The 25,039-nt window shown below is 41.6% G+C and overlaps 1 protein-coding gene across 4 annotated transcripts in view; it reads left to right on the top strand.

The window, feature by feature from the left end:
* PCDH11X (protocadherin 11 X-linked) overlaps positions 1 to 25,039 on the top strand; it is a 738,698-nt gene that overhangs the window by 73,894 nt on the left and 639,765 nt on the right. Inside the window, exon 2 of one of the 4 annotated variants that reach the window (XM_077922719.1) lies at positions 7,354 to 7,446. The exons of the other annotated variants lie outside the window; for them this stretch is intronic. The gene's annotated coding sequence lies outside the window, so the exon portion shown is untranslated. The remainder of the gene's footprint in view (positions 1 to 7,353; positions 7,447 to 25,039) is intronic. 4 annotated transcript variants of the gene reach the window in all.

The raw sequence follows: 25,039 nt of genomic DNA, 5'->3' as shown, positions 1-25,039 counted from the left end.
CAGGAAAGACCCATGCAGTTGGTTTATTCTCTCAGTGCTTGTTCTGTCTTAATTTTTGGTACTTTGTCTCATTTGTCTGGCTCATAATGTTGGATTGAGTGACAAGTTCAGTGTGGAGTTGCAGGGAGGGAACCATGCACTGAGCCCAGCTATGAGGCTTCTTCATCCTTTCGTTCTCAGAAGTAACCTTTCCACTGGTTTTTCCAAGCAAGTTGCAGGGTGGAAGGCCAGCTGCGAAAGAAAGAAAGGTCCCTGTGATCAATCTTGCCCATGTGATCGCTTTGCTCCTGTTGCCCTTTCTCACCTGCCATTTGTATGAGATCACACCAGGATGAAGTAACCTTTACATGGGGGTCCTGTGATAAAATGGATAATGTGTTCAAGCTGGTATAGAATGCCCTCTCAGATTTGAATCTCAATGGGTAATCTTAGGTTAGACTGGAGAGTGAGTGATTCATCTCACAAGATGGATGTGTGGATACAGTGTGGTGTAGTGGTTAAAGTGCTTGACTAGGACCTGGGAGACCCAGGTTCAAATCACTATGGTACCTTGGTACCTCGGTTTACGAACTTAATCCGTTCCGGAGGTCCATTCCAAAACCAAAGCATTCTTAAACCATGGTGCGTGCTTTCTCTAATGAGGCCTTCTGCTGCCAGTGTTTGGCTTCTGTTCATCTTCTGGGGCAAAGTTCGCTAGCTGTAACACCTACTTCCAGTTTTGTGGAGTTTGTTGTCCAAAGTGTTTGTTAACAGGGTTGTTCGTAGACTGAGATACCACTGTACACCCATGAAACTCACTGGGTGACCTTGGGCTTGTCACAGTCTCTCAGCCTATCCTTCACAGAGTTGTTGTGAGGATAAAAATGGAGAGGAAGAGAACCATGTATGCTATCTTGTGCTCCTTTGAGGAAAGATATGCAGGATATAAATGTAATAGTTAGTAAGTAAGTAAGTAAGTAAGTAAGTAAATACAGTAGGATAGTTACTATCCCAAACTCTTTGGAAATGGAATTTATTGAATTCTAAACATACTTACAAGCTCCAGAGCTCCAGATTTGCCTCTGCACCATTTCATTTACTCCAGTGCATAGCTACCTGTTGTACACAGCTACCTATTGTATTACAAGTTGCTAGCTATTTCAGATGCTGTTTCCATTATTAGTTTTATAAAGTGAGCAGTGACATGGGCCTAGTAATCGCAGAGGGGGTATACTGTGTCTGTGAGGCTGCAGGGCATGGTTGAATGCTCCATTTAAATGAAATCCCTCATATAGAAAACTAGTGTGCCAGTGAGGATGCAACCAGACCTCCCTCAGCTTTTAATGAAACATCAGGTTTGTTCACACATAAGATGGGTGCAAGCTGACTCTACACATGAAAGTGTGCACACTTGTTAATTTGTGCAGGCCAGCTACTGTGTACACCAGGCATAGACAAACTTGCCCTCCAGATGTTTTGGGACTACAACATCCCAGGACCAGTGGTTAGGGATGATGGGAATTGTAATCTCAAAGCATCTGGAGGGCTGAGTTTGACTATGCCTGGTGTACACAGTCTGTGTACATTCACTGAACCATTTAAGTATACATGCAGACAGGTTGTACACTCATTGAATGTAATGTGTGAACAGCCCTACCATGACCTTTGGTTGAGTGGATGTCATGCCTTCTTTTGAAATGCATGTACCGGTACATTGCTCTTCTGTGCTGCAGTTTTATTTTTCGCTTGGAGATTTTTAATGTTATCTATCTATCATCTATCTTTCTATATCTATTGTCTATCTATTTATCATCTATCTATCTATCTATCTATCTATCTATCTATCATCTATCTAATTTTGACATTTTTGTGATCCCTGGGTGACAGGTGGTCTAGAAATGTTATGTGCATGTGTGTACTCATGCACACACGTATATACAGCTCTTTATTGTTTACATTACATTCCTTACTTGACCAAATGCCACCATGTTCACATGCCCCTGTAGCATCAGCAAATATTATTTAGTCGCCTAGCTGACATGGTAACAAAATAATGAGGGAAACATTTCAGAGGGGTAAAATATATATTATAATAGCCTGCTAGACTAGCAGTGCAGAATACGCACTATTTATTCTCCAGTGTTATTTTTATGCTCATTTGATTTAATGTCAAATTAAATGTAACCAAGGGCATTGGCAGAATACTTTGAACAAGGGAAAGAGAGAGAGAAAGTGAGTGCCATTCATTATCCCCAGGCTGTGGAATTGAACAATTAGTACTCAGATTCCATAACAGTGATGTGAAAGCTTTATTATTATTATTTTTGTAAACAAAATAATCTAAAGGCATTAATTTTGTTGACTTTACCGTTGTATTTAAGTTGTCGTTTATTATTTGCTGAGTGCTCTTGTCATTCTTTACACAATGAAAGCAAGAAAGTAGGATCACAGTGGCTCCCTACAGGCGTTTGGAATTGGGAGGGGTATTAGAAAGACTGGATTATTTTCGTTCCCTTTGTGTGTTTAGCTATAGAAATTGCAAGTTGTTCGTGTAACCAGTGAACCCATGAATGCCAGAATATAACCCTCAACCCAGCTCCTAATCAGCTGCACCAGCATCAATACAGCTTGGCACACTGAAATGAAAACTGGTAGGTCTCTGCTAAGCACTTACTTGCTGTTGCTGCAAGTCTTTGAATCAAGCTTTAATATTCTAAGATGATTCTAATAATCCAGGGCAGAAGCTTTTTAATGACCTTAATGACCTGCTGTTGAGCTCGACCACATTTCAGGAACCCTCCCCCTGGGAACAAAACAAATCATTACACATTGGATTTGTTTTCCCAGTGGCCATTTTGCCACGTCCACAAACCTCCTAAAAATCTTGCATTTTATTTTATTTTTTTAAAAAAATCTTGACTCAACTGCCTTGCTTAGAAAGCAATTATAGCATAAGTGTGTGTCTCCACTCTGTACAGCTACAGTAAGAGAACATTAAAGGCCAATTTAGAATTATATCAGGAAGTTGCCTATATGTTGCTTAAGCCTGTGAGTACATTCCTGTAGCTATTTTATTATATACAGACATAGGGTAAAACATAGGATACTTCAGTTTATTATGTTATTTCACTTCAATACTTTCTCAGTTGTTGCACAACTGTTGCCGTTTAATACTTTGGTTCTTAACTTAATACTTTGGTTCTTAACAAGGTTCCTGTCAGTTATGCACCCCTTAGACAGCCCCACTCCTGGGGTACTCCAGGGTTCACTGGTTTGGGAGTCTTCTCTTTCTAGAAGAATCTCTTCCCTCCTGACTGGAATGAGACCTGAGTAGACTGTCTCTTTACAGCTTCTACTTCTCCTGTCTCAGCCTCAGCCTCCCAGGTAATTCCTGGCCTAATTACTCTTACAGGACACCACACACTGTCCTTCACACTCAGCTCAGAGTCTCTTTTTTTTCTCTCTCTTTCTTTCTTTCTTTCTTTCTTTCTTTCTTTCTTTCTTTCTTTCTTTCTTTCTTAAAAAAGGTAAAGGGACCCTGACCATTACGTCCAGTCGTGACCAACTCTTGGGTTGCGGCGCTCATCTTGCTTTATTGGCCAAGGGAGCCGGCGTACAGCTTCCGGGTCATGTGGCCAGCATGACTAAGCTGCTTCTGGTGAACCAGAGCAGCGCACGGAAACGCCATTTACCTTCCTGCTGGAGCGGTACCTATTTATCTACTTGCACTTTGACGTGCTTTCGCACTGCTAGGTTGGCAGGAGCAGGGACCAAGCAATGAGAGCTCACCCCGTCATGGGGATTCGAACCGCCAACCTTCTGATCGGCAAGTCCTAGGCTCTGTGGTTTAACCCACAGCACCACCCGTGTCCCCTCTTTCTCTTTCTTTCTTTCTTTCTTTCTTTCTTTCTTTCTTTCTTTCTTTCTTTCTCATGGGAGCCAAATGCAGGCATCCAGGCCTCTCTTCCTATGGCCCTGGACACCATCCCTGCCTGTGCTCTCTTTCCCTGGACTATTTCTCCCAAAGGCCCCACTATCTTCTCTCCTTGTGTGCTTTTGCCTGAATTTAATGTTTCCTTAAACTGTGCTTCTTGCTTGCCTGGATTAGGGAGTTGTGGGTGGGTGTAGCAACCTGACCCTGGTGTTGTTCAATGTAAACTACCATACAAAGGTAGAGAAGCATGTACAGTGGTACCTTGGTTTATGAACTTATCCATTCCGGAAGTCCGTTCTGAAACCGAAACCCTTCTTAAACTGAGGCGTGCTTTCCCTAATGAGGCTTCCCGGTGCCCTTCCACCATTCAGATTCCATTCTTAGACTGAGGTAAAGTTTGCAAACCGGGACACTACTTCCTGTTTTGTGGAGTTCGTAAACCGAATCGTTCATAAACAGGGCTGATCTCAAACCGAGGTACTACTGTATCATGCTGACCCCACCCACTTTTTGCCTCTTGCCCCTTCCCTGCCTGACATCCAACCCATGGAAAGCTGAGAGATACAAACAGCTGAGCTAAATGAACAGCTTATTATAAGAAGCGCTGGAGCTTGTCTTTCTTCTGTTCCCCTGGGAGGTTGCCTATGAGGGAATGTTGCCCTAAACAAAGTGGTCTGCCCTCACCAGCCCCTTGCACGAGACAAGCATTGAATTGCAAAAAATAAAGAAGGGAATAACAGCAAACATCCTATTTAAAACATGAAGCAATGCAACCAAAGAGTTAAATGTGATAAGTGTAAATACTTCAACATATTGACTACTATTGCTTTATAGCAACTCCCACCCACCCCCACAACCCCACTTTCTCTGTTTAAAGAAATCACAAATATCTTCAACACTAAGAACTGCAAGGAAAATGTTTAGAGGAAATGACTCCCTTTTCCTTTGGGCTTGATGTTTGAATTGTCCTTTGATGAAAGTACAAGTCTCCTCCTCCTCCTCCTCCTCCTCCTCCTCTTCTTCTTCTTCTTCTTCTTCTTCTTCTTCTTCTTCTTCTTCTTCTTTGCTCTCTTGTGCTCTAAATGGTGAACTTACAGGTTTTCTTTTAACATTCAAAGAGCACTTTATTCCATTTTCCTAACATTCCCTTAGCTGATGATTTCTGTTTTATGTGACCCCCCCCCCTCAATGTAAGAGCCCTTTCTGGAAATCTGTTGGAACCTAGTGGATGTTTAGTGCTTGTTTCCTTGTTAATTGCTTTGAGGGGTGGGGGGAACAGTTTGCAGCCCTGTGAACCTGGAAAAATAGTTCCAGTTTTGTGCTGTTTTCAGGGTTCGTGACGTATGATGAAATTTGGAGTGGCATAGCTCCTGCATGGGTGAATCATGAGGGAACAGAAGCACTTGTGTGCATAAAGGATGGTGACAGGTCCAATGATGTCCTTTGTTGTGCCACACCACACCCATTGGCATGAATGAAATTTAGCATGATGTGGTGGTATATCAATCTAAAGCCACAGTTATAACCAATAAAACTAATGCACTAATCCTCATGTCTGGGTGTACTCTATTCCTTAAAGGCCTTCTCAGCCCTGCTGGAACAACACCACTCTTCCTTGGCCTGACTGGACCACTGGAATCTTAGCAGCATAGGAAGCTGTCTTGTATTCGATCAGACCATTGGAGCAGCTAGGTCAGTACTGTCTGCACAGACTGTCAGCAGCAACATTCCCAGTCCTGGTGAAACATGCTAGGGATTGAGTTTGGGACCTTCTGTCTGTAAGTCAGATGTCCAACCACCGAGATACAGTTATATGGCGCAACCACACTGGGAATAATGTGCAGTGCTCTGGTTGCTGAACCTCAAAGATGTTTTAGAAAGGAAAACAGTTCACAACAGGAGGAGCAAAATTATGAATGGAATAGAGCAAACTCCCATATAATGGAAAAGTATAAACATTTGGGTTTTTGTTACAGATATGCATGTTGCTCAGTATCTTTACATTCTTATTTTGCATCTATGTATTGGCAAGGGATTATATTTCCCAGGTTTTGTTTTTTTAACAGCTGGAGAACCACTACAAAATATGATGGTAGGCTTTCTTTTTTTGTCTTTTTTGCTTATGGCAGTTCTCTTCTGCAATGCACTCCCAACAATTCAATTGTGAATTTTTTATTTATAGATAGATAGATAGATAGATAGATATAGATATAGATATAGATATAGATATAGATATAGATATAGATATAGATGATATAGATATATAGATATAGATATAGATGATATAGATATAGTTATAGATATAAAAGTAAAGGCACCCCAGACCATTTGGTCCAGTTGTGACCGACTCTGGGTTGCGGCACTCATCTCGCTTTACTGGCCGAGGGAGCCGGTGTACAGCTTCCGGGTCATGTGGCCAGCATGACTAAGCCGCTTCTGGCAAACCAGAGCAGCGCATGGAAACGCCGTTTACCTTCCCGCTGGAGCGTTACCTATTTATCTACTTGCACTTTGACGTGCTTTCGCACTGCTTGGTTGGCAGGAGCAGGGACCGAGCAATGGGAGCTCACCCCGTCACAGGGATTCGAACCGCTGACCTTCTGATCAGCAAGCCCTAGGCTCTGTGGTTTAACTCACAGCGCCATCTGCGAACCATATATATATATATATACACACACACATACATATATAATCTTGTTCCATTGGTTTTTATATTGGTAAACTACTTAGAAGCCTATTTTGGCATTAAGTGCTACATAAATAACAATGACCATAAAAACAACAGTAATTATATGGGGCCACAATTGAATTCTGAACTCTCATTTAGAGTACATAATCTCTTTGCATGCATGAGATTCCTCCTCTTAGGTTCTGTTCCTGTTTCCATTTTATTGAAATTATTCTGCTCCACATCCATAGTGTATTCATTCTCTTGGCGAGAGAATATTTCAAATATTTCAAAGCTCCAGAAATTACAAGGCTTGAAGGAATTGTGGGGTAAATGAGGTAGGACTCCTTGTGGAAGGGAAGTGGCCCTGCCACTATGGTTTGCCAACAAGCATTAGAAACTGGATTTGCAATTTTGAGGCCATGTTTTGTAATAATTCAGGCTCTTGTTCTTAGCTTGAGGAGGGAAGAAAGAATAAAAAATGTGAAGTACAGGAAATTGCATGAGTATAAGGCAGTTTGGGAGACAATGAAAATCCCATTTCAGAAGAGATTTCGTCTCCCATGGTTACTTTAACAAATGGACTACACCGGTTTGCAGTTTTGTTAATGGTATTTTTCTTATTTCTGTTAAGGCAAGTTATCCCCCCCCCTTTTTTTTTTAAAAAAAGGCAGCTTCTGGAGGTGGTCAACGAAAGCAATCATTGCTATGGCCTCAAATCCTCTGGATAATCAGCAACAGGATTCACAGCTTGCTCGCTTCATCTTGGCAGGAGATGTGTCCCAGGAACCTTTGGATCAACATGTAGGACCAGCTCCTTGCTTAGAACCAACTCCCTCCAGAGTTCATGACCCAGAGCTGGAAGGTATTGCAGATCTGCAAGCTGAAATTCAACAGATTACACTAGAACTTCAAACTCTGTTTGTGGCAAAAGATAGAGGAAACATCCTTTCTTCCTACCACCTGACACATAAATGCCAGGTTCTGACCATGATGAACAGCCACCTAGAGGAAGTTCTGAAAAGGACAATTTATCTTAGGCAGGGGATACGGTTGGTCTGTGCGACACACAAAAATTCAGTTGATGAGGACTTCCACAAATATTCAGACAAATTTTTGGTGTTGGCAGCAGGTTTCACTGAGAAATTAGAAAGCTATCTAAGTCTTATTCCTCAAAACTGTCCAAGTAACATGAAGAGTGCACTAGGCAAAATTAAATAATTGATGATGAAGGGAGAAGAGCTGTCAGGAAAAATTCAGGAATTGAGAAAGGATGTTGAACTCCCAGAAGAATAACTGTGCAATACTTCATCGCTAATCCTAGGGATTATTTAGCAATTTTGTGGGTTCTAGTAGGTGGTCAGAAACTATAAATGAAGACCACAGTGCTCTGATCATTGATAATTATTATTTATCTATTTAATAAAATATATATTAATTTCAGCAGCAATACGTAAGCTGCATGGCTGTGTTTTATTTATTTTACTATAGATTAGAAACAACAGCTATAGGTGGTTAACAACACTGGTCCTACTCGGAATAGATCCACTGAAATTAATGGATATTAATCAGTTAAGTCCCTCAATTTCAATGGGTCCCTCAATTTCAATGGGTCCACCCTGAGTAAAACTTTGCTTAATGCCACCCTTTGTTTTTTATGCAGTGGGACAACTTTCTTAAACCATATAATCCTCCACTGCTCTGCTGCTGCTAATAATACCTTCAAAAAGTCTGTTTGCATGTTTTGTTCTGAATTCCAGGAGTGATTTAACAACCAGTCCCTCTTCCCAAGGAACTCTAGGAAATGCAGCTCTGTGTGGAGAAGAGGGGTCTCCTAAGAACTCTGTTAAGGGTGGTGAGAGTTGTTAGGAAGACTCCTCTCTTCTCCACACAGAGATACAGTTCCGCAGATTCTCTGGGACTATTAAAAGTCGTATAATATTGCTTTAAGTGTGTGATGCAGATGTGCTTACCAAGTATAGGTAAACATTCCTCATTGTTATAGATACCCCACTTTATTTTCAGCCCAGTGCAGACTGCAGGGTTTCAAGGGGCAACCAAATTATGGCTGCACTTTGTGAAGCATGGCAAGAGGAGTGTTGTACCATAAGGAGGATTTACAAGGGAGGATAGCTGAACTACACGCAGACTTAAGGGCATCTTTGCATTTAATCTCCATGCATTTAATAGCGTTCACGGAAGGTGATAATTGTATATGCTGCCAACAAGGCAGGATAGGGTTAAATTCCCCTCTTGCCCAACTTACTTCATTCCCAGTAATGATCATTCTCCCCAGTGGCTGCTCTTTGTTTTATTTTATTTTTTGGAAGAAGCTTGCATGTTAAATGCAAAGGCACATTGAATATCACATCTGGTGTATCTCTCTGGGTAGACATGTTCAGATGCTTTTTCACAAGGTACGATTTGCAATAAACCTGCTTTGTAGCTATGTGTAGGGCCTTCAACAATTTTCTCCTCATCAGAGAGAGAGAGAGAGAGAGAGAGAGAGAGAGAGAGAGAGAGAGAGAAGAGGAGGAGGGGGGAGGGAACCAATCAAGAGTCCCCCCCTCTCATTCCTCAAAGCAAAACACACATTTGAAAACTGTTTTTTTTTTAAAAAAAAAAATCATTAAGCTGTATAGACAATTCCAGGGTAAGTAAATGGCAAAACATTTTGTGCTCCTAACTGAAGGGTCCCGCGGGGGCTGTGCGACTGTTAAATTGTTCTGTTTGACTATTTCCACACTCTGCAAAGTTTTCGTTGGAGGAAATAGATGGCATGTGTGACATTTTACTTTCCGGAAAAAGGCTCAAAGGGAAGAACGTAAAAGGAGGAGGGGGTTTCTATCAGAGAACTCTTGAAACGCTCTCCTTCTGAACACCTGGGGAGTGCCACCCCTCCCCATTCATTAGTTTAAAATTCTTTTAGTATATATACACTGCATTTTCCCTACAGCGGGACTTAAGGCAGTTTGCAAAAATAAAAATACTGATAAAATACAGAAAGCTTAAAAGATAATAGTTAAAAGGGAATTAAATTATAATAGAATAAAAACAATATAAAAACGATTCTGTTAAAGCACAAATAGTGTGGTACTGTTTTTACTGTGAAAAGCCATTTCCATAAAAAGCAATCAGTTCTCAAAAGCCTGTCAAAGTAAAACAGTCTTCCCCTGCTGGCAGAAGGACAAGGAGCCTCTCTAAGGGAAATTCCAAAATCTTGGAGCAGCCACCAAGAAGACCCTGTCCTGTGCCCTCACCAAATGTTCCTTTGAGAGTTATGTGAGTGAGAAAGGGGCCTCCCCAGAAGATCTCAGAGCCCAGGCAGGTTCATATTGGAGAATATAGTCGTTCAGATAGCCTAGATCTAAGCCTCTTAGGCCTCATAGCCAACACTTTGAATTGTGCCTTGAAACAGACTAGTAACTAGTCTGTTGTAGCAGTTTTGAGCACTTTTCAAATGAAGCTCCACATAGAGCCAGTTGCAACCAAGGTGTGTATTGCTGTTGGCAGATCAGACATCTCTAGGAATGGGGACAACTGGCACACTAGCTTTAACCCTCGGCACTGCAGAAACCTGGGTATCCAGGCTCAGAACTGAATCCAGGAGCATATGCTCTGTGTTCAGGGGGAGGGTTACCCCATCCAGTTTCAATTTGTTCACCCTTGTCTAGTCCATTACTGATGTCAGACACTGGTTTAGAACAAAGACAGCTTCCTTGGATTTAAGTGGAAAGGACTAATAGAGCTGGCTGTCATCAGCACACTGGTGACACCAAACCCCAAAACTCTGAGCAACTCCTCCAAGCAGTTTCATGTAAATGTTAAATAGCATGAGGGACAGAGCGGAGCCCTGGATGAGCCCACAGGCCAATGATCAAGGTGTTGAACAGGAGTCCCCCAGCACTACCAGGAAGGAATGGAGATGCTATTAAAACTGTGCCTCCCAAGTCCCATTCCAGCAAGGGCCCCCAGAAGGATACTATAGTTGATGGTATCAGAAATTGTTGAAAGGTCCAGCAGAACCACCAGGGACACATTCCCACTGTACAATTCCTCCTAACATATGTCATCCAAAGGTGACTCTGTCCCATAACCAGGCCTAAAATCAAATGGAAATGCATCTAGATAATCTTTCTCTTCCAGGAACCTCTGGAACTGAGATGCTACCACATGCTCCAGTACTTTGCCCGGCAATGGGAAATTGGAAACTGGCCAAAATTTATCCAGGGAGGGCTTTTTCAGTTGAGATATTATGACTGCTTGTTTTAGGTATGCTGTATTCCTGCCTTGCTTTTTCCCTTTACCACTTGGTCTGTCCCCTACTGGCCTTTTTAATGAGTTAGGAAGGGCAAGAAACTAGCACATGTGGTAGCTCTCACATTTTCAAGGATGCTGTCCACATTCTCAGGCTGCACAAATTGAAAAGTATCAATTATCATTGAAGAAGCAGGGACCAAAGTTATATCCACTAGACCAGTGTCAACTGTAACATCCAAGTTGGAACAGATCTGAGTGATTTTGCCAGCAAAGTACTGAGCAAATTGTTCACAGCGGGCCATCGAGTGGTCTAAAATCTCCTCACGTGGGTAAGGTTGTAAAAGGAACAGCTCTGCTGGATGCAATAGAAGCAGAGAAAAATAGCTTTTTCACTGCTTGCGCTGCCACAGAGTAGGTCTTCAAGTAGACTCCAGCTTGTATTCGGTTGGACGTCTTCCAAGTTTTCCATCAATTTTGATCTGGTCACCATCTCATTTATTTCATCACCACCAGTTCCCTAGAAAACCAGGGGGCTGGCTTGGCTGCATTCTGTGAGAGGAGATGCCCAGGAGTGATTGTGTCCACTGTCCTGGTCATTTCTGTAGTCCAGAGATCCACTAGGACGTCAGTAGAATCACCTGCTGAAGCAACATGAAACTCTCCAAGAGCAGTCAGAAAATCATCTGGATCCATCAGCCTCCTGGAGTATACTGTTTTATACAGCTGCCCACCCCTGCAGAAGCTCTGTGTTCCAGGAAATCTAAACCCCACCACCTGAGCTTGACAATGGAACTGTAGAAAGTTCACCCACTCTTTAAGATCACCAATCCAGTCCAGAAAACTTAAGTCCAGAGCCCTGTTTTCTTAAGGAACAGCCAGATGAGGGGAGAAAAGGCCCACCCATTTGCCCTATGGCACAGAGCAACTTTATGGTTATGCTAATCATGGTGCTTAAGTGTCCAGCTGTGAGGCCATTGTCTTACAGTTGCCCAGACAAAAAGACTTATTTGACAAGCTTGCTGTCATATCTTCTGCTCTCACAGATACAGGAACTCAATAATTGGGACTCAGGGCATCATGCAGGCTGATTCCCCAAGCTTACAACAGTATAGTGTAAATAGACAGCTGTGCAAGCCTTTGGGAAGCAAAGATGCAAGAGGGCTTCAGAGGTGGGAGGGAAGGAAAGAGGGACAGAGACCACTGTTGCTCGCGGCACCCCTGACCATCATTCAAGGCACCCCAGGGTGCCACTGCACACTGGCTGAAAACCACTGGTCAGTAATGTTTCTAGTTGTTGTTCATCAACATACGGAAAGCCCAATATTTCCCACTCCTCCTTTAAAGCCTTGGTATTCAGGTACCTCCTATTGGTCTCTTTTCAAACCAGTCGTCCTAAGATAATTGTTTGGGGCTCGTTGAAGCTCAGTGGTAGTCTTTTCAGTAGGGACTTCTTGCCTTTCGAAACCCCTTCCCAGGGAATCTTGCCTGGTGCCTATATTGATGAAAACCCCACCTCCCACTCTAGCTCTTTAGTAACCTGCAGCTTTTTGAACCTCTGCAACACTGAGGCCAAGTTACTGCATCTGTTTTAGTCACAATTCATCATACAATAAATCTCATGTAAATTTCATTTCTTGTACATCTTAGTTACATGCTATGTTTTCTTTCTTTCATTCATTCACTGCCCTGAGGACATTTCCCTTTCTTTTGCTGAAGGTGTGAGATACAAATTTAGTAAATAAATAGCATAGCATAAATTTTAAATAATATAATAATACGAACAGTAATCCTGCAGGAGGCAGCATCTGGCGTGCCCTGAATAACATGGTAAACTAGAAGGCAAGAGGATTAGTTGCGGAATGATAGAATTAAGCCTGTGTAGTGCTTGCATCTTCTTTGTGGCTGAGTCTACGTAAGGCATTGTAAAGTTGAGCCCTTAATTCACCATCTCACGGAAACAAGAACAAGGGCAGGAAATGGCACATGCTGTGTGTTCTCATTTTGCAATGGCCTTAAGACGACTTGAGCAAGAAACCAATATTAAAATACATTTCCCCTCCCTAACAGTATTACAACTGTAATCTCGCAATCCTATTTTAAGGGGAAACATTTGCCATTTGTGTACGTTGGAAGGCAAAGCTGTGTTCAGCTTAGGCTCAACAATTGTCCTTCATCCTTCATTTCCACCCTCACCACCCCTGGCTTGCCTGTGCTGTGCTTTTCAGTCTTGCATCTCCTTTTGACAACCTGTTTCACAAATATATTAATGTAATTGAACCGATCCTGCAAAGGTACACAGAAGGATGTATGTCATTTATTCTAGCAGATTCTGGAAATAGATGTTGTAATTTAAAGGAGTCAATCTCTCTCTCTCTCTCTCTCTCTCTCTCTCTCTCTCTCTCTCTCTCTCTCTGATGTACCAGGCAAACTTCTTAAAGTTGTGATTAGAAGTCTGGAAATTGAAATCTAACATGCGAATGCTAAGACTCAGTCCCCAGAGAACAAATACCTTATCCTTTTCCTTGCTGTGAATAATAGCAAGAGAGAGAGATGGGGGGGGGGGGGAGAGACAGAGAGAAAGAAAGAGAAACAAAGACAAAAAGAGAATGAACCAACTTTATGCGACTGAGCTGGAATTACAAATATCAAAATGAATTTATTATTGCTTTCCATTTTGAATGACTTTGAGCAAACTTCCCTTCTACCTGCTGGACCAAAATTATATTTGTTTTAAAAATCCACACCAACTCAAAGCAACTCAAAATATGGGTGGGAGAGATCTGCCAGCATGCAGTTTTACTATAATTATAAAACAGTCCTGTCCCCCCACTTGTCTTCCCTTGTTTAGAATTGCTTCTGATATTTCTTTTATATCTACATTTTATTTGTTTATATGTCTTTCATAATTACAGTGCACTATGCATTTGCTAGAAAATGTGCCAGGGTTTTAAAGGAATAATTGGAGAAGGGCTGTAGCTCAGAGAACATGCCTTGCATGCAGAAGGTTCCAGGTTCAATCCCCAGCATCTCCAGGTAGGGAACATATTGAGGCTTATCTGAAACCCTGGAGAGCTGCTGTTGAGCAGTGCACACAATACAGAGCTAGCTGGATCAGTGTTCTGATTCATTATAAGGCAGTTTCCAGTATTCTTTTAATGAAATGATAAGTATACATTGGTAAAGCAAAATGAAGGACATCACCCCCTTTTTTTATATGAAAGGCAAGAGAACATGTTAATGGAGGGATGTAGGAGGCAGAAGAATAGCAGAGTGATGGACTAGGCCAAGATAAATTAATAATCTTCAGCAGATTAAACAAAATACCAGTTCACATGCATATCCCACTGGGCAGAAGCCATCCCCATTAGGTTCTTCTAACATGATGAATGATCCTGTGAAAGCTGTGATTTACATATTAGTTTTGGAACCCATGTGATAAGCAAGCAAGAGTTGGGACTCCTTACCAAATAAATTTTGCTCCATCGCTTGCACCAGTATCCCAGTAAGGCTGTGATGTTCTCCTTGAACAACACAGTCTGGGTATACTATCCCTTGTTGTGTTTTTTTCTGGTGCCAAGCTGCACTGCTCCATTACTTTAATTGCTATTGGTAAGTGCTGTTTTTAACACCGATCTGTGCCATTTTGCTGCATTATGGACTTTTTTAATGGGCTGTAGTTTTTCCATCTAAGTAAATTGAAGTAGACATCTTATCAGCAGGGAGTGCTTCACCTTTTCTTCCATGCTTTTTGTCCTCATTCTGTGCAACTGATGTTCAAGCACGGGGCACAGCTATTTCATTGCTAGCTTGTTTGCCCTCTATTTTCTGAGTGCTACTGTTTTATCAGGGAAGTTAATGCAGCATGTGATTATGAAGTAGGTAACCGTCATAGTATATCTGAAATATTTCCACTCAACTACTTTTTGCCAGATGTTGAAACATGGAAATATGGTGGTGTGTGTGCTTGTGCTGCAAAATGAAATATAGCTATACTGTTAATATATCATTGTTTTTTAAATAGACAAATACTGTATGTGCATACACTTAATAGCAAAGCCCAATAGTTTAACTAAGTATGTCTGTATTGTAGTTCCATATATCATAAAATCATAATATGCAAGCATACAATTGTCTAATACAATCACAATATTGTACTATCATACAAACATAAAATTATATCATACAATCCTAATATCATACAATCATGATATATATCATACAATCATAATACCATAAACAATTGTAATATCATACAGTCATCACACAATCACATACACTCATAACACATTATCATAATATGATATATCACAATCATATCGTACAACCATCCATTCATATCATGCAAACATTCCATATCATACACTCACACACTCACATCATATATCAGATAATCATATCATATCCCGGATTCAAGTTACAAGAAAGGATATTCTGATTAAACATCAGGAAGAACTTTCTGACAGTAAGAGCTGTTTTACAGTTGAAGAGACTGTGTTAGAAGGTGGTTGACTCTCCTTCCTTGGAGGTTTTTAAGCATAGCTAGGATGGCCATCTGTCATGGATGTTTTAGTTGAGAGTCCTGCATTGCAGGGGGTTGGACTAGATGACCCTTAGGGTCACTTCCAACTCTACAATTCTACGATTGTTTGATTTTACAGCTATTGTGGCTCCAAATTCCTTTTAAGATAATGCAGATAGGATTACAGGTTCAATTCCAACATAGGGCTGTTCATATAAAAAACCATCAACCCAGAACTTTGTATTTGGCACAGGATTCAGGATGCTGAGCATTTGGGATTTTGATCCAGGATTAGAAGGAGTGTTCTTATCCAAATGATCATAAAGATAATCAAGAAAATAAGTTGAATATCTGATCCAAACAAAAGGTTTATGCTTCTTATATGGAATTTGCCTGCAATTGGACTTTCCCCCAGTCCTGTGGGAAAACTTGAGGGAAGGCCACCCCATAGCTCTCTCCCTTGTTAATGCTGCAAACCAGACTTACATTGTGTGTGTGTGTGTGTGCGCGCGCGCGCAAGACATTACAAGACATTATTGGGGTGATCCAATTCAGTAACAGCTGCTTGTTACCTGCAAGATCAGATTAGGTTTATGGCCTTTGCAAGTGTTTCGTTTGTGTTAAATTCAGTGAAGTTCTTCACTTTCCTGTCTCGGAGGCAGGTGGTGTTTTCTTCCTAAGTGCAACATTTCTTGATTATTGATGGATACCAAAAGTGACAGAGTGGAACTGATTCAGGGGGGAAATAGCCTTTAATTAAGAGAAGTTGGTAAATATTTGAGAAGGCATGCAACTTGGCTTCTGAGCTTTTGAGTATCTGATTCTGTGCTGGCGTAGACAGCCTTGCCTCTCTCCCCCCCCCCCCCTTTTGACTGCTATTTGAAATCATCAGAAGAGTTGTGTCCGCTTCCCCTTTTCTTGAAAGTATTCTTACTCAACCTAACTAGCAAGTTCCTTGAATAAAACATGATGCTTGAGATGATAAACAATGAAGTCCACTATTTGCAGGCAAAACATTTATTGAATCTCCCCCACCCTTTGCCACGGCAAGCAGGCCAACAAAACCTGTACCTAATAATCTTGCTGTTGCTGTCCATGGTATACAGTTGATAACTAGCTGTGGCTAACAATCAGCATTGAAGAAAAGAATTCCCATAGCTTTTTTATTTTATTTTTGCTTGAAATTGTATGTGTCAACAGCTTGGCTTACAAGGGGTGGAAAAAAAAAGTTGTGCTGTTGGCTCATGTTCATCAAAAGCTCAAGCACATTCAGTCTGTGTTTGACTGACACAGATTGCACGCCAGAGGTGTACTTGCTCGTACCATGTGGGCTTTTGCGCTGTGGAATGATGCACAGGTTTGACACATTGATGTGAACATAACTCTGTGCCCAGATTCTAGTTTGGATCAAAAATGGTGTTGGAAATAATTATCCCCTGTAAGAGAGACCGTCTCCATAGGTCTGACATGATCTATGGAGGTCACCAGTCTACAATTATTAAACAGCAGTTAACAAAAGAAAGGGACAATGGTTCCTGTTGCAGCAGAAACCACTGCCTATTCCATTGCTTCTGATGAGACACACCGTTGAAAAGTATCTCCAAAGTTGGATTTCATGTAAAACACATTAGGAAAAGACCCTATCCCAGTGTTAGACAGGGGTAGATCTACTATAAAACTAATGAAGCTTAAGCTTCAGAGACCCTAATCCCAAGAGGGCCCAAAATAGCTTTAGTCCACATTGCATAATATTCTTGAGTTTAGAAGACCTAATTTGAGTTGCATGACTCTAATTAATTAATTTTTTGCTGTATATATTTCAACAATCCCAAAGTTTGAGAGTCGGTAGCACAGATGTCGTAAAGGTGTGCTGGTTACGAAGGGGCTCCCAAAGCAGTTCAAGCTTCAGGCCCCTCAAAATGTAGGACCACTACTGGTGGTAGAGCATCTACTTTGCATTCAGAAGGTCTTAGGTTAAATCCCAGACATCTCCATTTACAGCTAGGAAAGACCCCTGTCTTAAACCCTCAAAAGTCACTGGCAGTCAATGTAAACAGTACTGACCTAGGTGGACCAGTAGTGTAGCTTTCTGTGTTCCTGGAATAATTATCATATAAAGCATTCATACTATGCTCCCAATCTCCCTCCTTTTAATGCCACAATCATGTGGAATATGATGGGCATGGACCTAGTTTTAGCAAAAGAACAATGCACATGAGGGATGCTGCTGCTGCACTTTTCTGCTACTTGCTAGCCTGCAATCTTGCCTAACTCCCTCTACTCAAAAGAAAATCCCAATAGGGCTTGCTTCTAGTATTACAGTCCAGCTGAAGGAAACAATTAAACATTAGAGAACAGATGGTTGGGAAGTATTGTATGATGAGGGATGGTTCAGCAAGTCAAACCCTTTCCAATCATTTCCAGCTTGGCTTTTCCACCTCCTGGTTTTTTGTTTTTGTTTTTTATGTGATTGGGGTAGACCCACAATTAACACACTGCTACAGTCACCTATTGGTTGGCCCTGAAACGTGGTGTCATTTTCATATTGTGCAAAATGCTGAGATTATGTCTGGAACCAAATCCATTCTAAAAACTTGCATGCTACCATGGCCCTCTACAATATTCAGGTCCTTCTAGGGCAGAGCAGATGTAGGCATTGTACTGCAAGTTTTGAAAGTTAAGTTTCTACACAGCCAGCACAATATATCTGTGGATGTATTTAGACTAACATGAAATTGGCCGATAACCACTACTTATGTGAGTTTAAAGGGGCATTAGATAAAGTCATGGAGGATAAGGCTAATAATGACTGCTAGTCATGATAGTCTGTGAAACCTCTGAATTAAGGCATATGTCACTGGATACCAATGGTTAAGAGATGCACCTACTTGTGGGAGGCACTTATTCCCTTCATGTTCTGCTTAAATGGTTTGGTCACTTTGTGGACACTACACTACATGGATCATTGATTTCATGTAGCAGGGCTGTTTGAATTCCTTACATCCCAAGGCATTTACCGCCAATTTTGTTAACTGTTTTCTTGTTGCTAGACAACTCTTTTTTTCTTCCTCCTCCTTGTGTAACTGTTGCCATAGTACCCCCCCCCCCACCTTCATCCAAGAACAAATGACAGGCAGACCCACACAGCTGTGTCTATGTGAAATGGTTGTTTCCCCCAAGCATTTTGTATTTTTCTTTTCTGAAGTAGGACCCTGTTCCATTTAGTTTACTTGTTGTTGTTTAGTCGTTTAGACATGTCCGACTCTTTGTGACCCCATGGACCAGAGCACGCCAGGCACTCCTGTCTTCCACTGCCTCCCAGTTTGGTCAAACTCATGTTAGTAGCTTCAAGAACACTGTCCAACATCTTGTCCTCTGTCGTCCCCTTCTCCTTGTGCCCTCCATCTTTCCCAACACCAGGGTCTTTTCCAGGGAGTCTTCTCTTTTCATGAGGTGGCCAAAGTATTGGAGCCTCAGCTTCAGGATCTGTCCTTCCAGTGAGCACTCAGGGCTGAATTCCTTCAGAATGGATAGGTTTGATCTTCTTGCAGTCCATGGGACTCTCAAGAGTCTCCTCCAGCACCATAATTCAAAAACATTTAGTTTATTAAGGCATTATAATTAACATGTTGTCACTGTTGAAACCTGTGAGTGCTCTGCTTGCAGAGGGTTCAGCTGTGGGGTGTGGATAATTTTTAGTTCCGAATCACACCTGCTTTAGAAGCTCCCTTGTGGCAGACCACTGAACAGGACCACCCTCTTTCAAACTGCAAAGCAAATAGGGATCTAACAAAAGATTGCTCTTTGGTCAATACATGTGATAGATGAGGGTCAGAAAAGTCCCATGCTTTAGATCAACAGAGCTCATGGAAGGTCATATTTGTATTGATTCAAAAATGTACGTTCAAGATTAGGAGCACAAATGTGAATGACCTGGTCCAAATATTTCCTTGTCTAGCAAAACTCCTTTTTCTTTCTGGGAAGGAGGGTGGGGGGCATTTTTTAAAAAAGACATAACTATGTACAAGTTTCTTTTGCCCATGTTCTAACACTATCTGCAATGCCTCATTATGTAAATAAGTATGAATTGCATTGATAATTTGCAAGTGAAAGTGCAGAGAAGGAAGGATGCAAAAGGGAAGATTAACAAGCCGCTGCAAATACTCCTCTGGGAAGCCTTTCTGAAAATACAGAATGCTTCAAAGGAAACTGAATTCATGAGTGACCTGCTGAGGTTTGCTACTCAGTTGAAGTCCCTTGCTTTCCTGTTGTTCCCTTGGCATACATAAGCTTTGCTAATTTGGATGGGCGCTTGCAGGAGGACACATTAAAGCACCCACACATACCATGAACTGTTAACTAAAGTTGGCACCTTCTATTTAATGAGTTCTACTGCAAGAGGGATGCGGGTGGTGCTGTGGGTAAAAGCCTCAGCGCCTAGGGCTTGCCGATCGAAAGGTCGGCGGTTCGAATCCCCGCGGCAGGGTGCGCTCCTGTTGCTCGGTCCCAGCGCCTGCCAACCTAGCAGTTCGAAAGCACCCCCGGGTGCAAGTAGATAAATAGGGAGCGCTTACTGGCGGGAAGGTAAACGGCGCTTCCGTGTGCTGCGCTGGCTCGCCAGATGCAGCTTTGTCACGCTGGCCACGTGACCAGGAAGTGTCTCCAGACAGCGCTGGCCCTCGGCCTCTTGAGTGAGATGGGCGCACAACCCTAGAGTCTGTCCAGACTGGCCCGTATGGGCAGGGGAACCTTTACCTTTTTTTACTGCAAGTAGGAGGTGTGGCTTAGGATGAGCCACACTGGCAGTGACACAAACCCTGAACTTGCAAAGTGTAGAACATAGAGAGCATGCCCTATATCAAGTTAACTACTTACCCCTGCTTTTAATGGGGGGCGGGGGTTATTCCTTTTTATTTAAAACCATCTTTCTATTTTAAAATACCCTGATAAAGTCAAACATACTTAAAAGGTTTGAAACAATGGGTTGTGTCCAATATGAGTCCTACTCAGGCCTACTGGAATTTATGAACCTAAGTTATCTCCTTTAATTTCCATGCATCTACTCTGAGAAGTGCTCATGTTAGATGCAGCCTGATTAAATCTAAAGATACTAATTAAAATATGAAAATACATCTAGGCAGCAGAGCAGATAGAGTAACATCAACAGCTAAATGACAGCATAGCAATATTGTAGTTAAACATTTTAAGAAGTCTGGATTTTTTAAAAACAGAAAAAGTTTTTGCACAGTGCTTAAAATCTGTTATGCCAAATCTACCTGCAGAGGGTGTTTAATCTGGTTGAGATTAAGCAGGCAAGTTCATTTTGATGAATATGCTTCTTGAGAGTTCACATGTTTGCGGGGCAGGTATTGTTGTCTGAATACAGGCAAATAAATATTGAGGCAGGTAAGGGGAGAGGTACAGGGGTCATTTTAAAAAAAAGATTCTGAGGATCTCTCCTTTTAGGACTCCAAATCAGTATGTCAGCTGCTCAATTCTTCATTTCCATACCAACACTCTTGACAATTTAATATATCAGCATCCTACAGTTTTCTCTTCTGCTGACAAGCCACCAGCACTGTGGTCTTGCGGTTTATCGTTACTAGAAATGCTCTCTGGGATTATACTTTTATATTACTGTGCTGCTTTTCTGTGGTTCATCATTTAAATTAGGTAGCAGAAGTTTGATGATGGTGCATGAGTTTTGCATCCTAGTGATTTTCCCTGAGAGTTTGCAAAGCTTATTTATTTTTTTACATGATCTTATTTCACATTTAATAATATCCCTTTTAAAACTGAGTGGATGAGACAAAGCATTCTCTCTCTCTCTCTCTCTCTCTCTCTCTCTCTCTCTCTCTCTCTCGTGTGTGTGTGTGTGTGTGTGTGTGTGAGAGAGAGAGAGAGAGAGAGAGAGAGAGAGAGAGATTGATTATTAACCAAGTAAAGCAATAGGCTCCTAAAATCCATTCTATTCATGTTTCAAAAAAGAAAATAGAGGTCCTTTGTCTTGGAAGCTTTCTTTCTTTCTTCTCTCATGTACTGGATGGTGGCCCCAATGTTGCCAATGTATTCCATATCTTCTTAATCTGAGTTTCAAATGACTGTTGTTGTTTTCTATTTCTGTGGGGTATAAACTCTACCCTGGTAGTTACAAGGAGACTTGTATAGTGGTACCTCGGGTTACAGACGCTTCAGGTTACAAATGCTTCAGGTTACAGACTCCGCTAACCCAGAAATAGTACCTCGGGTTAAGAACTTTGCTTCAGGATGAGAACAGAAAGCGTGTGGTGGCAGTGCAGTGGCAGTGGGAGGCCCCATTAGCTAAAGTGGGACCTCAGGTTAAGAACAGTTTCAGGTTAAGAACAGACCTCCAGAATGAATTAAGTTCTTAACCTGAGATACCACTGTATTCAGACAGAAATATTATCCCTACGGAAACACCCAGGAGTTCTAGTAATAAATTGTGATTGGAGGTATCTTGAATTTGTTGAAGTTCTGGATGACCACTGAACCATAATCTGTGAGGCACATTCATCTAGGTGGATGGAAATGTATGGAGGCCTGTAGTAGATAGTGCAAATCTAGATAGAACAATGGCCTTACTCAATACAATATACTCAATATAAAATATGGATGTCAAACCTATTACTGAAGGTGTGATTTTAAATGACGTTGACCAACCCTGAATACCACTTGCTGGAAGCCACAGGAAGGAAGTGTGCTCTTATGTTTGGGCTCTGCTTGCTGGTTTCCCACAGGCTTCTAGGTGGACACTGTGAGAACAGGGACTGGCCATGGGTTTAGTTGAAGGTAGCCATCATGGACAAAACTTGGCCATGTGTTTTGATCTTGAATCTCTGATTTATAGGGAGTTTTCCCCTTCCCATCCCTGGCCCAGCTAATACTGCCGAAACAAAAGCAGGTAACTAGTTTCAGAAGGTGTGTGTGTGTGTGTACACATATACACACATACCTGCACTGTGTATAGTGTATATTATATAGCTAGACGGGGAAAATAGCACAGTACACATTCCGATATGAATGCTGCCAGTACAGTTTTGTCATTTAAACACATATTGCTAGAACACTTAAATGGCTGTTAACTTTAGTTTGATATTTTAAACTCATTCCCATTTTAGATGAATAATATTTCCCCCCCCCCCAAAAAAAAAGAATCTATATGGCCTATTCTCTGTTGTGTAATGCTACATGAAAATGTATGTTGGGAAGTAAAAAAGAATGCTGATGAGACAGAGTAGCACAAATGGAGCATTAGGTTGTAGTGCATGTGACGAGCCTTTAAATATTATTCCTCTAGGAAATGTTTTGGGTCATGATTTCTTGGTTTTTTATTATTATTCTACACAATTTGTCCTATGCAATTTCTTCCAAAACAGAGATTAAAGGTGACTGCTCAAAGCAAGCTGTTGCCAAAGACTAGGTAACCAATTTAAAAGGCCATGCCAAGGAAGTTGAGGTATTTCTCCTCTCCATCCCTGTATGGAATTTGGATGTATTGAAGTCAGGAAGGTAGATGCATTGAGCAAAATTCCATTTGCTTATGCATATGAGCTATTTTGCTTACATTTCCACACCTGCAGATTCTTACTAAAGCTGATCCCTGAATTTGTCACGTTATATTGGGCAGCGCTCTCTCTCTCTCTCTCTCTCTCTCTCTCTCTCTCTCTCTCTCTCTCTCTGTGTGTGTGTGTGTTGGCATGAATAATTGTCTGTAGAAAGTCAAACTATTGGCCTACTTAGCTCAGCATTGACTATGTTGATTGGCCGCTGCTCTCAGCCCTACCTGGTGATGTCATAGAATCTTAGAGTTGGAAGGGACTCAAGGGTCATCTAGTTCAACCCCCTGCAATGCAGGAATCTCAGCTAAAGCATCCATGACAGGTGGCAATCCAACCACTGTTTTAAAACATCCAAGGAAGGAGAGCCCATCACCTCTTGTGGGAGTCTGTTCCACTGTCAAACATCTCTTACTGTCAGAAAGTTTTTTTTCTAAATGTTTAGTCAGAATCTCCTTCCTTGCAACTTGGAGCCATTGGTTTGAGTCCTACCCTCCAGAGCAGGAGAAAACAAGCATGCTCCCTCCTCCATGTGACAGCCCTTAAGATATTTGAAGATGGCTATCTTATCTCCTCTCAGTTGCCTCTTTTCCAGGCTAAACATACTCAGCTCCTTCAAGTGCTCCTCATAAGGCTTAGTTTCCAGACCCTTGATCATCTTGGTTGCCCTCCTCAGCACACATTCCAGCTTGTCAACATCCTTCTTAAACTGTGGTGCCCAGAATTGGACACAGTAATCCAGGAGTGGTCTGACCAAGGCAGAATAGAGTGGTGCTATTACTTCTCTTGATCTGGACACTATACTTCTGTTGATGCAGCCTAGAATATCATTAGCTTTTTTTGCTGCTGCATCACACTGTTGATTCATGTTAAGCTTGTGGTCCATCAAGACTCCTAGATCCTTTTCACATGTACTGCTAATAAGCCAGGTGTCCACCATCCTATATTTGTGCATCTGGTTCTTCCTGCCTAAGGGCAGAGCCTTACATTGATCCTTTTTGAAATTCATTTTGTTAGCTTGCACCCAATTCTTCAATCTGTTAAGGTAATTTTGAATTCTGAGTCTTCTGTGGCATTAGCTACCCCTTCCAGTTTGGTGTCATCTGCACATTTGATGAGCATTCCCTCAATTCCTTAATCCAAGGCACTTAAAAAGACGATGAGCAACAACAGACCCAGGACAGAACCCTGTGCCACCTCACTTGTCACTTTCCCCCAGAAACCATTAATGAGTACTTTTGGGGTTCAGTCAGTCAACCAGCTACAAATCCACCTAACAGGTATCTTGTTCAACCCACATTTTACCAACTTCCTTATGAGACTATTATGGGGGACTTTGTCAACAGCCTTACTGAAATCAAGATACACTATATCCACAGCATTTCCCTGATCCACCAAGTTTGTAATTTCATTTCAAAAACAAACAAACCCCAGATTGGTCTGCCATGACTTATTTTTGAGAAACCCATGCTGGGTCCAAGTAATCACAGCATCCTTTTCTAAATGCTCACAGACCAAGTGTTGAATTAGCTGTTCTAGGACCTTCCCTAGTATGGATGTCAACCTCACCCGTTGGTAGTTACCTGGGCCTCCCCCCCCCTTTTGAAGAGGGGGACAACATTTGCCCACCTCCAGTCTGTAGGGACCTCACCTGTACTCCAAGAATTCTCAAAGATAATAAACAAATTACATCTGCAAGCTCCTTTAGTACTCTTGGATGCAGCTCATCAGGCCCTGGATATTTGAATTTATTTAAAGTAGCTACGTAGGTGTCCCTTACTACCTCTTTTCCTATCTTGGGCTGCAGCTCCCTCCTTACATCATTTATTCTGTTATCACCAGGTTGGGCATCACTTTCCTTTTGGGGAAAGTAGCTGTTGAGTAGTTCCGCGTTTTCTCTGTCACCCAACAGCATTTCTCCATCTTTCCCATGCAGAGAACTTACCACTTGCTTGTTCTTCCTCTTACTTTGGACATAGCCAAAGAAACCTTTTTATTTTTAACCTCTATTATTATTATTATTATTATTATTATTATTATTATTATTATATTTAAAAATAATTATAATTTTAAAAATTAGGTTGTTGTTGTTGTTGTTAACG

The sequence above is a fragment of the Podarcis muralis genome, chromosome Z, assembly GCF_964188315.1.
Source record: "Podarcis muralis chromosome Z, rPodMur119.hap1.1, whole genome shotgun sequence".
Classification (NCBI taxonomy): domain Eukaryota; kingdom Metazoa; phylum Chordata; class Lepidosauria; order Squamata; family Lacertidae; genus Podarcis; species Podarcis muralis.
The sequence above is the reverse complement of the archived record's forward strand: the minus strand, read 5'-3'. Positions and strand labels throughout refer to the sequence as shown.